General features: G+C 39.8%; 1 long non-coding RNA gene across 1 annotated transcript in view; it reads left to right on the top strand.

The window, feature by feature from the left end:
* The first annotated feature begins 3065 nt into the window (after positions 1 to 3065).
* Positions 3066 to 13859, top strand: part of Zfp950l14 (zinc finger protein 950 like 14) — a 29187-nt gene continuing 18393 nt past the window's right edge. Inside the window, exon 1 of the long non-coding RNA XR_015644559.1 lies at positions 3066 to 3165. This is a non-coding gene — a long non-coding RNA (zinc finger protein 950 like 14). The remainder of the gene's footprint in view (positions 3166 to 13859) is intronic.

Here is a 13859-nt window from a genome sequence, read left to right as displayed (position 1 = left end):
CATATAACTAGGACACATGTTCTACTATGCTTATATCAGCCTTATATATAATAACCAGAAGCTGGTCACATCCCAAATGTCCCTTAACAAAATAATGTATACAGAAAAATGTGAGAAATATACACATTGGAGTACTATGCAGCAATAAAAACAATGATTTCATGAAATTCACAGGCTAATAAATGGAATAAGAAAATATCGTCCTGAGTGAGGTAACCCAGATGCAAAAAAATATTCATGGTATGTACTCACTAATAAGTAAATGTTAATCCAGAAGCCCACAATGCCCAACATACAACCCACAGAACATTTTGTGCATAAAATGTGAGAAGACCAGGGTGTAAATGCTTCAGTCCTGCACTGAGTGTGTAACAGGATGACTGTAGGAGGTAGAGTGATAGTGGAATCGGGAAGGAGAATAGAGGGGGAAATAAGCTACACAGCATCAGGATCTTGAAGAGATATGCGAGAGTTACAGATGGTCAGGTAATCGAATAAAAAATGTGTAGCAGGGGAGGAATGAGGAACTGGGGATAGCCACCAGAGGTTCCCAGACACCAGGGTAAATGAGGCTCCCAGGACTCAGCAGGCATGATTACTATTACTACGAATAAGAATAAGAATAAGAATAAGAATAAGAATAAGAATAAGAATAAGAATAAGAATAAAAGAATAAGAATAAGAAAAGTTGCCTACAAGACTGGCCTGAATGCATGCCTATAGGGAACATTCCTAACTATTAATTGGGGTAGGAATGCCTTGCCTCTTTACTATGGGTGATCCGTGGGCAGGTAGTTCCTAGTATCTTAGTATAAAGAAGGTAGAATGCCAGAGGGAGCAAGCCAAAAACCAACCTTCACCTGTGGCCTTGGCTACAGTTCTTGACCTTTGGTTTCTGCTGTGGCTCCCCATTTTAAAGTCACTTTACATGGAAAGTGTTGGAGGAAATGAACCCTTTCTTCCTTCTTCTTGACTTAGTTTTATGTATGGTGTTTACCACAGCTTCAGAAAACCTAACTTAAGAAAGACCCTAAGTTAGAAAAGACCACTCACCTCCTTCAGTCCCTTAAGTGACTCTTCCCTTGGCTATCACAATAAAGAGCATTGTTTTCAAGAAGGTCTAACTCTATACAATGGTGGTACCACCCTAGATAGATTGGGGCCAGTCTTGTTAAGTTTAACCCCTTCTGGTCACACATAAAGTTGACCGGGTCTTGGGGTAAATCCAGCCTTCTGTGAGGTCAAAGGTGTCTTGTTCTAAGATGAATATGGCTCAGAACAGTCATTCATTCACTAATGCTCTCTATCTGACAGATCACCACTAAGAGATAGTCAGGGTCAAATCACTGACCAGAATCAAACGTCATCCTCTAGAACTTCCTCAGAGCTGCAAATAGACAAGGGATCTTGTTGATTGGTCATAAGATGAAAGTGCCTAACAAGCATAATAAATATTATAAGGTAAAGAGTGTCTGTGAAAGGCTGGAGATCAGAAATTACAACCAGAAGAGCCCTAATAGTGGGAGATGGCATCGATGCTGAAGGCAATGACTAATAATTCTGAAGTAGTAACATGATGATTTTAAGGGATTAGGATGAGAAAAGAAAAACTATTTTAGTATTTATATTCCAGGATAACTGAAGAACAAATTGAGATAAAAATCATAAAAGGGGCCTTGGGAACTAAAGTTATCCAAACATGACCTGACAAGCCATTTTGGAGTTGTGTGAGCCAATAAGTACACAGTAAATCTTTTACATTCTCAATTATTTTGGTTGCTGTTTGGTTTGAGGTGTATTGGTTTTTTTGTTTTGTTATGTTTTGTTTGTTTGGTTTTTTGCTTTGCTCTACTTTCTCAAAATGTGCCTGAGAAGAGTAGGTTTCATCGAGGAAATCATATATGACTTTCCCTTCCAGGTTGAAGATTCCAGAATGAACATCGTTCAAAATATTTTTTTCTCTATCTTTTCAAACATATTAATCCACTGCCTTCTGGGATGCTAGCTTTCTGTGCGCTGAATAAATGGATGAAGAATTTATGGTGAAAATGTGACAAAGTCTCTCTGTCTCAGCCCACTTACCCTGGAGTGTCCCAAGCAACAGAACGTTTTGTCACAGCATCGCAGTGTCAGTCAGAAGCTACCGTTTTACTCTTTTTACTCTGGATCTAATAAAAAAATAAACCAATTTTTATGAGGATGGATGAAGTAGGTTCTATAAACCAATAGGTAAAACTCAATGTTAGGGTTCAAGTGAAAGTGAACCATCCACTAATATATGTATGTTATCTTTTGTCATTTAGGTTTTGGCAACTTGACACAAACTACAGAAATCTGACCAAGCAGAAGGATCTTAATTGGCTTATAGTCTCTAGGGGAGCATCATGATTGATTGATATCCCTAGGTACAAGGTCATGGCTGTATATATGTATATATACATAAACAGGCAACATCAAGGACAGCAAGCATGTAAGCAGCTTTATTCCATGGTGACTGCCTTGTTTCTTGCCTCAAGAGTCCTGCCATGACTCTACCATGAATTCTACTTATGGTAGAATATGTTGGGATATTTAAGCTAAATAAACCCTTTCTTTAGCAAGTTCTGTTTGGTCATGGTGTTTTAAATTCCAGCAAGAGAAAGCACACAATACTGTGTGAATATACAATGAAGCATAATAGTCTGCAGCTTGTTGCAATTCAAATGATTCCACCTAGTATTATTAAAGGTGAAATCTTTATTGGAGTTTGGTTATCAACTATCCAAGAAAGGGTCATGTATTTGAAGATTGAACCCTGGCATGTGGCCCTGTTTGGGCAAGTTGTAGGAAATCTGGGAAATATAGCTTATCAGAAAGAAATTGGTCATAGGGAATCTAGGGATTGCTAACAAGGTATAACCATCTTGCTCAGGTCTCTACCTTTTCACTGAACATCTTTTCAGATCTTTAGGACTCAATGTAAAGAAAAACTGTGGGCTGTACCCAGCCATCATTGTTCCATTTCAGCTCTAACCTCAAAGAGTACCATTGTGAGGTCATTGACCTTCCAACTTACACTTCCTGTCCTTACAGGGAATGCTTTTGCTGTTGGTTGGAGAGTACTTGGATTTCTGGGCTCGTGAGCCACAGCATATGGTTCTTCATGAATTGTTGAGTCTGAACATAGTGAGTTTCCTTGACATTTCTGTGTTTCAGTTTGGAGGTTTTTGTTTTATGGACTTAAACAACCTTTCTCTTCCTGTCCTTTCTTACTTTAAAGTATGAATATAGACATTTTTATTTTCTTTGTTAATTAGAATTTGACTCCATTTAAAATGTGTTACTTTGCTTGATTTTATTTCTTTCACTGTAGGAACATGAGTTTATATTAACTACACAACATGAGCAATTTCACAGTGATTTTTCCATACATGCACATGAAGAAATTTGACCAACTTCCAATCCCTGATCACACTGGCTCTTGACCAGATCTTCTAATTCCCTCAGTGTTTCCCTCTTTTTGTTCACTTAGTTTCCAAGTACAATACAAATTACTCCAAGTCTTCCTGCTCAGAAGACTGACAGGAACTATTAGATGGTCTCTTAAGCAAGGTCACCATTGTGTCTCTATGCTTCAGAAGAATGCCTCCTCCTACCTGGTTATTGTAGGATCAAAAAGGCAAAAGGCATGATTCCATGTAAGGGGCAAAGGCAATGCTCAAATCCCATTATTTTGATGCTAATTATGGAAGTGGGCATCTATAAAGAATCCAAAGACAGAAGAAAGTTAAATCTAAAAAGAGCCTTTTTTTTTATTTCCAGGAAGAACTTTCCTTGGTGCTCCACCGTAGCCTGGCCCTCTATCTATATGGGTACATCTGTCTGTAGCTATCATTCCAGAGACTATAGTCTGCCTTAAGGAGGGTGAATGCTGCACTAAAGCTAGTATGTTTTTATGCACAGGAGGTAGAGGCAATAATGATTTTGTTAAACCAAAGTATCATGCCTGTGCTCTTGATTCCTACTAGATAAGGAGCTCAAAGAACATGTCCAGGAACAAAAATTGCCTAATTTTGGAATGATTTGCCTAGCACTACACTGAATCCACCTCCAAACATCTGCCTCTTTGGAAAAACACAGGGAAATTATAATGTCAATGATTCTCCCTAACTTTACAACCTAGGCTTGAGTAAAATTCTTCCTCGAATCTTAGGCTTTTCATCTGTTAGAAGGGAGAGAGTGGGGAGCAAAAACTTCATGGTACAGCAGCAAATCCCTTTTCAGGTTCCTTCCTGTTCTCCAAGATGTTGATGAGAGGGTGTTTCTATCTTATATGACTTTCTGATTAGACTACTGGAAAGAAAGGCTTTGGTGCTCATTGGTGAAAAGTACCTCTGTCTCCCTTTTATTGTATAATGATTTTGCCTGTTATAATTGCTACCTACTGTTTAGTGTGGAATTTGCCAACATATTCTCTGTCTAAATGACGGTGAACATTTTATTAAGAGAGAATGTTCTCCTAGGACTCTGATACACTACAGTTCAGTGACTTGGCATCTATCATGTAGCTGGTTCTGGGTGTGTCCATTGAGGTACCATTAATGTATAAATTTAAAGACGTGTGATAGGAGTTGTTGGCAGCATAACTTCAAGTACATGGTAAAGGTTGACCACAGCTCTTGCACCTCAGTCATTGATGTGACACTCATCTGTGGCTATGCCCATGTATAACAGCAACCAATAATTTTTGAAGCATTGGGAACATAGATCATGTACAAAACAAAAGCACTCCACTCCTTTCTTTTCTTTTGTTTGCTTTTCTTCTAGGTTTCATGGTACAGGCTCTTCTGGAGCACATGCTGGCCTCACCATCACTATATAGCCAAAGTTGGCTTGAATGTTGCTCATCATGCTGCCACTTTCAAAAATTTTATAATTAGTATGGGCTCATCTTTATGAGATTCTATTGATTTTCCCCTTTAAAAAATGTGTGTAAGCTGACTTTGGAGGGCTCTGATCAGGCAGGGCACAGCTAAGTTGATTGTGTCTAGATGTGTTGTATGCATGTCTGTGTTAGGCCAACTGATTTGTCAAACTTCAACCTCAATACAGCAATAGTAAGATTTTGGAACTCACAAGTAGTAGAGACTTGCTACAGTGCAGAACATGTGGCCTTTAGCAAAGGGATCTATAGAATGATTTCATGCTATTTTTTGACTATCTTAGAATACCTCTACAGTGCCAATTAAAAACAACTCTGTTATGCAATCTGCTACCTTGCTCTTGCCATGCCAACATTAAGATGCACAAGCAAGCAATTTCTGTTGTTTTTAAGGAGACAACTAAAGCATATTTTGAGAGTAGAAGGGCCTATGTTGCCAGGATACTGCTCCATCTTTCACATCTCTTGTTTATAGTGTCCTGGCTGACAGGTATTTCCTTGGTCATGTTAAACATGTCAGCCCCCTGTCCATGGATCATGGGCTTTGGTGAGAAGGCTCAGGCCTAATAAGGACATGGGATGAATGGTGTCCTCTTCTTTGCAGCCCCACAGATTATGGTTTCACACCCTGGGGCACTACAAAAAAACAATATTTTGTCATAACTCCCAACTTAGTAAGGAGCTAACGTCCTTTACCATCCATTAATCTTATTTTAAAAATAACAAACTGAATACTTTGAGTATAGACATGAATTACTAAAAAGTTGTAAAAGCTGGATTCCAAGTGGAAAACAAAACACTCTCCATCTACTAGCTAGTGTGTACCAGAGCCCATACATGAGGACAGACAAAGCTCTGGAGTTCATTGACATTCTTAGGATATCCGGTTGGATGTTTAACATGGAAAGGGTCTGTATTAAAGTTTCAGTGTCAAAGTTCCCACAGAGTGTCCAGTGTTTGAATGTTGTTCCCACCCAGTGTCACGTTTTGAGGAAAGTTAAGGGCCTTGGGCTGTGGGCCTAACAGGAAAAAAAACAATGGATCAATGGACAATATTGGAGACAAACATTTGAGTGTAAGCAGCCCTCTACTGCCCCACTGAGGAAGAACCTTGGAAACAGAAAGCCAGAAGAACCAGTGGGCTCTGCCCAGCCACCATTGGTCCATTTTTGCTCCGACATCACAAAGAAGCATCGTAGGACATCATAGATACCTGTTCACTTACAGATCTGCCTGCGACTGTCTCCTGTCCTTACAGTACTCAAGTTGGCATTTGGTTGAAAAACTACTAGAGTCCGATGCTGCTGAAAGATTCTACTGGAACTTCCAGGAGCTTTTACACATTGACATAGTGCATTTATCTCCACATTGGTGACTTTGATTTACCTTTTTCATAGTGATTTGCATATTTGCTGTCTTGATTTATGCATTTCATTTTTCCATGTTCTTTATTATCTTCCAAACTACTTTTTCTTAATTTAAGTTATGTTTGATAATTTAGAGAATTTTGTTTTCATTTATATGTATAAGTATTTTGCCTTTATGTATGTTTGAGCACCATGTCCCTGGTGTCTTCTGTGTAGGTCAGAAGAGGAAATCAGATTTTCTGGAACTGGAATAGGACATGGTTGTGAGTTCCTATCCCACACCTAGAATTAAAACAATAACATGTTCACTTACCATAATCGGGGTTTTAAACAAACCCAAACTCTTATTAAAACTACCAGTAGTTGCACTTCCAGAAAATCTGATGCCCTGTACTGTCCTTCAAAGGTCATAAATAATGTTACATAAAAAGGTTTGTATAACTTTTTAAAGTGACGTATTGTGCCTGTGACTGTGCTGTGTATGGATGCCCTATAGGTCAGAAGTATACGACCTTCTAGAACTGGATTTAGGGTACTTGTGGACTACCTGACCTGTATCCCGAGAACCAAATGCAGGTCCTCTGCAGAAATCATAGACATTGTGGACTCCAAAGCCAGCTCCCCAGCCTGGACCCAGTGAGTTTTGAAGTGTCTGTTGTATCATCAACTCCTCTTGAACCTGATTTTCTTGCTGTGTTGGTTCACAGTGATTGCTGAGATCAGGGGAGAGGAAGGCTGTCCTTTTCAATGAACAGTTCTTAGTGTCTGTGAGCCTTTGTTTGCAGTTGATCCCTGTCAACATGATCTGGCTCTCAGTTTGTATCTACTGCTTTAGAAGGTATTTCATTGTCTTCTCAAGCATTCAATGTGCTTGACTAGCTTGTCTGACATTTTTTTTACTTTTTATTATATTTATTAATTTGTGGCTGTGACAACTACCCCACTTTCCAAGAAAGTTTTCTTTTGATACTGCTACAGTGTTCTGCAATATCATGGTAAGGGACTGTAAGTGGCATGAAATATAAGGACCACAATTTTTAACTGCAAACTATAATGGTGTGTAATGATTAAATGAAAATATTTGTTATGGATAGTCCGATGAAGATTCCAAAATATCATATCAAAGGTATTTTCAATTGTTTCTCCTGTCTTGTTGGGTATTTGTAGCTACAAACATTGTCTTGTGCATGATTTAAAATGTCCCATTTTTAATTCCTCATTGCAATTTTGGTTCCAGTCATATCATGAAGGGCGTGATCATGGAGCAGGACCAGCTGGCCTACTCCTGTATTGATGAGAATGTCACAACTAACTATAAGTTGTTGGCCACCCTGGTTGAAGGGAACTTTTTAGAGGTCTAACTGGCTTTCCATGTCCTCACACTGACCTGTGTGGCTGTAAAAATTTTCCAAAATGTCAAGATATATGTCTTGCTTTTCTGCAGGAAAATCAGCAATGTGAAATCACTTGACCATCCTAACTTTATCAAGCTGTTTCACATGGTCAGACAAGAGAAAACACCCACCAGTTGAAGGATAATGCCTCGGATGGAGAGATACTAGAACAAGTCATTGAAGGTGGGGTCTTTAGAGGAAAGTCTCTATGCAAGGTTCAAAGATGTTTGCCGAGATAGTACATGCTGTGCAGTACTGCCATGACCATCAAATTTTCCACAGAGACATAAAGTCCAGCAAGCTGTTAATCGACAGCAGTAGGAACACCAAGCTGTGTGATTTTGGCCTGGGCAGAAGCTAGCAGATTTCTGGGACACACTTCCTTACAGTGCCCCAGAATTTTAGCAAGCACAGGAACATGAGAGCTACCCTGTGGATATATGGAGTTTAGGGGTCCTCCTGTTCTTCAAGGTGGCCAGGATCTCAGCTTTCTGCGGCAAGTATTTTGCAGGTGTGAAACTGCAGATTATCAAGCACCACAAACTTTAGCATTCCTTTTTATGTTTCCATTTATTTTTTAAGGTCATCATTGAACTATTGATGGTCAATTCCAGAAGAAATCCCACCATCCACAAAATCATGATGTGCCTCATGATTAGTGAAATGAGGCATGTTTATTACCTCCTTCCTGTGTATTTCTGCTTTGAAGTTTTAAAGAGGACCAGAAGCCAGAGAGTAGGAATGTACAGGCTCTTTTAACAATTTTATGGTAAATATAATCCTCGTATCAGCATCTGACTGAAACATTCTAAGACCCAAGTATATCCATGTGTCCAATCCTGGTTTCAAACGGTGGAGGTAAATTTAATATTTAGGGGAATGCACCGTTCCCTTGTTTTAGAATTAGAACCTCTACAACGGGAATCTGGGACATGTATATTAGTAGGACGGGAGCAATTATAAGTCAAACAACACAGTGTATTAGGTGATAAAATTCTTAAGAACAGGAGAAAGGGGCCAGGCAAGAAAGCTAGAGGGTGGCCCATTGAGAGCTGGTGGAACAACGAGATCAGGTGATAAATAGCATTCAGTCACACAACTAAACAAATGAGGAAGCTTTCTTGGGACAAAAAGGCCAGTGCAAAAAGCAGCACAAGCTTTGTGTCTGTGATACAGAAAGGCAAGCACATACACCTCTTGCACACTCACACCTGTATTCACCTTATTGATTCTGTGAGACTGGTGTCCAGCCAGCTCTAAGATCTGTCTGTCTCCCTCATACTCCACGATACTGAGGTTACAGACACATCGGCACCACGCCTAATTTGCAGGTGGGTTCTGGGCATTTGAACTCAGGTCCTCATGCTTGCACAAAAATCATTTCACCACTGAGCCATCTCTTCTGTCCCTCTAATTTGATGACCTTAGACAAAAGCGTGGCAGCTTAAAACAAAGGTTTTGCATACCACATTCTTACACCAGCAGGCTGTCAAGATTTTTCCAGCCTTTTGATTATCTAATAGGTAGAGAAAATGAAGCTGACCAAGTCTCCTAAGTGGTAACGTAATATAATAATAATAATAATAATAATAATAATAATAATATAATAAGGGTGCTGCTTACTGCCTTGTTCACTGTGGCCTGCTTAGCCTGCTTTTCTATAGCGCAAGGGACCCCCAGCCCAGCGATGGCCCCACAATGGTCTGGGCCCTCCCACATCAATGACTGATGAAGAAAATGCCTTACAGGTTTGCCTGCAGCCCAGTCTTACAGAACATTGTTAAATTGTGGTTCTCTCCTCTGAGATGACTCCAGTTTGTGTCAAATTGACATAAAACTAGCCAGAACATGAATGTTGACCAAAAAAAAAAAAATTCTGAAGAATAAACTGATGGTGGAAATCTGATTTCTTAACTTCCAATCATAAGTACTAAATTTTTCATTTTTAATTCCGTATTCTTGGACCTAAGCCTGGGAGTCTTTCAAGAAGGGATTTATAATATCTTTTAGTAGCTTAGTGTTACACTGAGCCACATAAAATTAATGTTTTTGAGAGTTAGAGGCAGCTTAATATGCATAATGTAAGGTTTATCCTATCACCAAAGTACAGGTGACCTGGTCTACATTGAACAATTGTTGTACATGGAAGGCTCTGTGTAAGACTTAAGATGGTGTTGGAATATTATAAAGACAGAATCAGGCATGAGGAGTTCATGGCGATGAGAGTGAGTGACAAGCCACTCGGGTCTCCTGTCTGAGAGTTGAGCTGCTTCCTCACAGATCCGCGTACAGAGGTGAGGCCGGTGTCAGTCTGTCCCTTGTTCATCCTCCCCAAATAGAGAGAGAGATTGGTCAATTAACTTATCAAAAGTGTGTTTTCAGTTTATATTCTTGTAGATTATAGTTATATAAAAATTTAGAAATAATATATACATACATGCAAACATACACTCATACATACATGCATACATACACACACACATACATACAGACAAACATGAATGACTGGAAAATCCACACTTAAAAAGACATTAGGAAGTAACCTGGGGCAGCTCGTTACCACCCCGTAGGTGCTGAAAGCACACAGTAATCTCCTTGGTTTAGATGAAGATGTTTTAAAATAACACAAGTCACAATAGGAGCAGAAACAAGGAACAGAACAAAGATTTGAAAAAAACAGAGCTCTTTTTCTCCTCTCTTCTCTCAGTGCCCCTTCCTCTCTCCTACTCACCCCCTTTCCCCATGGCAACTTCCTTGGCCTTGGTCCTTGGGGCCAGTGAACTTGCCCACCAGAAAGCATCTTCCCAATAAAGCCAACTTTAATATAAAAAAGGAAATATTTGAAGAAGCAATTCCTGATAAATTTTAAAAATTGATTGATACCAGCAACATAACTTAAAATTCATAAAATATTAAAAAGATAAATAGATCTGGAAATTAAAAATATAAAGCCTTATATATCATAACTCCAACCAGCTACATCTGTAACCAAAACAATAAGCCTGTCAAAAACCTATACACATCATTGTGTCACACTTGAATTTCTGAGAAGAAATGATTTTGAAGGCAACCAGAGAAATAGTAGCAACATTAATGCAGAAAGTGAAGATAAAAATTATAGTCATTGTCATACCAGAACTTGTAGTAGCTTGAAGGTATCTTTAACCTGGCCTATGGGAAGAAACTATGAATCCATAATTCTACACACAAAGTAAAGTAAAGAGAATGAAGACTTTTGCAGGCAGAAAAATGCTGAGTGCACATCATCTGTGTAATCAATTCAATCAGTGGATCAATTTCGTGATAAAATGTTTTCCAGGAAGGAAAGACTATGACACCAGAGAGAAACCAGGATCCATACTGTGCAGAAAACATATTAAGAATCACATAAATGAACGTTTAAATAACTTCTATTTTAACATTCTCTAAAAGAAAATTAGCAGTGGTAAAAATAGTATCAACAGTCTATTTGTTTACAGAAGACTCAGAGGTAAAATATGTGCTAACGCTAATAACAGCACCACAAAGTTAGGAAGGAACATTGAGAATTTATTGTGCTAAGGTCTTCATAGTGCATATAATTTGAATGTAGACTCTGATTCATTAAAGCATACACTGTAAAACCTGGGACAACTAGAAGTATTAAACATAATTGTGATTTCATATGAACACAACATGCCCTCCAGGACAAGGAAGACCTGGGGTTTTAGAACCATGAGGTCCTTTACTGCAGGGACAGCACTGGAGCCTCTAGCGAAGTCAGAGTAGAGCTGACCCGGGACGTAGGTCTGGCCTTGTTGGAGGACATGTGTCACTGTAGAGCTGAGCTGTGACGCCTTATGCTTAAGCTCTGCCCAGTGCAGGAGACAGTCCCTTCCTAGATGCCTTCAGATCAAGAACTCTCAGCTCCTTCTCCAGCTGTCATGCTTCCTGCTAAGATGATAATGGACTGAACATTATCTGAAACTGAAGGCAGTCCCAGTTAAATGTTCACCTTTGTAAGATTGCCTGGGTCATGGATCACTTCACAGCAATGTAAGCCTAAGTCACTGGTTCTTGGTGGCTTGAAGTCTAATGTAGAGAAATTCATTAAATGTTAACAAAATGCTTTTCAAAGAGAATAACTAGGAATGAGTAATAATCCAACTGTAATGATGAAGTGAATAATAAAAATGTCCAATTTATAACTAGAAATGCCACAGATTTTAATATTCAACACATAAAAATACATTAATCAGGAATTGTTTAAACACACCAATTAAAAGACAGCAAGTATTGAACTGGTTGAAAAGCAAATTAAACTTTGTACTGTTTACAAGAATGTTTATGGTGCAAACCTTAACCAATAGAATTCTGAAGTCGCTATACTAATGTGGGACCAAGTAGAACTCAGAAGATAAAATTGTGAAGAATGATGTTACTCAGGAGGAAAAGGCTAATTACTAGGAATATATAGCAATCCAAACAGTAAATGCATGGAATGTGAGAGTTTCTAAGGAGGTGGAATAAAGCCTCAAAAAGAGTCCAGGTGGTGGTGGCTCAAGCCTTTAATCTCAGCACTTGGGAGGCAGAGGCAGGAGGATCTCTGTGAATTCCAGCCTGGTCTACAGAGAGAGTTCCAGGACAGCCAGGACTACACAGAGAAACCCTGTCTCAACAAACAACAATCAAACAAAAAAGCAGAAGAAAATGTGCAAACCCAAAAATGTAAATTCAGGACTCCATTTTTGAGCTGTGCTTGGTGGTTTTCATGGCTGTAATCCCAGCATTCAGGAGTCAGAGGCAAGATGATTGGATGTTTGACCCGGGCTACCCTCATTCCCAACTGTACAGCCCCAGGCTTATGTGCAGCTGAGCCTTCGGGTTCCAGCTAAGACTAGAAAATGGACACTTTTGGGTTTAAACCTCGATTGCCAGATGCCGTCAGGTGTCTGCTGAGACATTAATCCAGTTGGGTTTGCCATAGACCTTGGGCAGACAGCTATGCCCAGGCTGGCAGGGCATGATTTAAACGACACAGGGCCGTTTGCCATCTTGACTATGGGATAAAGAAGGGGGAGTCATAGCTTCACTGACTTAAGGGCAGCCACATGGCTGGCAGCCGTCTCTGTTATGGGTCGGAAAAAACAAAAGCAGAAACAATGGACCTCGCTTGGTGGCCCTGACAGCCAAATCTTGTCACATAATAGTAACCCACTTGGTATTAATTGTGAAGGCATCACATTGTTTTCAGTTATTAGAAGTTAGTCTTTGTCTTCCAAAAATTATGGTTATGCTCTGTCTTTACTCTTTAAAAGGTATTAATTTTATTTTAACACACAGGGACAGTTTAGAGCAGGATTAGGGTTAGGGTTAGGGTTAGGGTTAGGGTTAGGGTTAGGGTTGGTTAGGGTTAGGCTTAGGGTTAGGGTTAGAGTTAGGGTTAGGGATTCAACCCATGCCAAATTAGAGTGTTTTCAGATTTATTGGGGGCAATTCTCTAGTGGGCTCATTGATCCCAAGGATAGAGTTCACTAGTCCCAAAGAAGTCATAAAAGTCGATTGGGGATTAAGGATAACGAAGGGTGGGAGAAAGAGAGAAAGAGCAAGCAAGGCAAACAGGGAGAGAAAAATGATGTAATGGAGGGTGGTGACAGGGAAAGTGGAGGGAAGAGAGGGAAGGATGGAAAGGGGAGGGGGAGGGAGGGAGAGGCAGAGAAACAGAAAGACAAAGAGTACAAAATTTCTGGATTATATAGGAAGAGCTTCTGGGGAAGGGAAAGCTTGGCCCCTGCGCTGTAAAGTTCAAGGTACAAGGTGGGCTATGCCAGACAGGCCCTGTTACAGGTGGGGACTGAGGAGTGCTGGGAGAACCTGGAGGCCCAGACAGCTTTGGTGTGTTAAATATATGAAGGTCAGCTGATTGTCGGGTTTGAATCCCAACAGCCACAAAACAAAACTCTTGTTTCCTCAAATCTCTCTTTAATTGTTAATCTCTTGGGCACCCTTCCACTTGTGGGACAGATTAATAACCCCACTGCAAGTTGAGTATGGAGGTTATGAAAGCTGTATACCTTGATTCCAGGAGAAGGAAGGGAAAGAGCCTACTGAGTGTTGTGAGCTGAGTTCAGGTTGAAGTGAGGACCTGGTGAGCACAGGGTCACCGCCCACAAAAGGGAGGAGCAATAGGCTGAGCAG

Source organism: Rattus norvegicus, chromosome 1 (genome assembly GCF_021556685.1).
Source record: "Rattus norvegicus strain SHRSP/BbbUtx chromosome 1, alternate assembly SHRSP_T2T, whole genome shotgun sequence".
Classification (NCBI taxonomy): Eukaryota; Metazoa; Chordata; class Mammalia; order Rodentia; family Muridae; genus Rattus; species Rattus norvegicus.
This window is presented reverse-complemented; position numbering and strand designations above follow the sequence as displayed.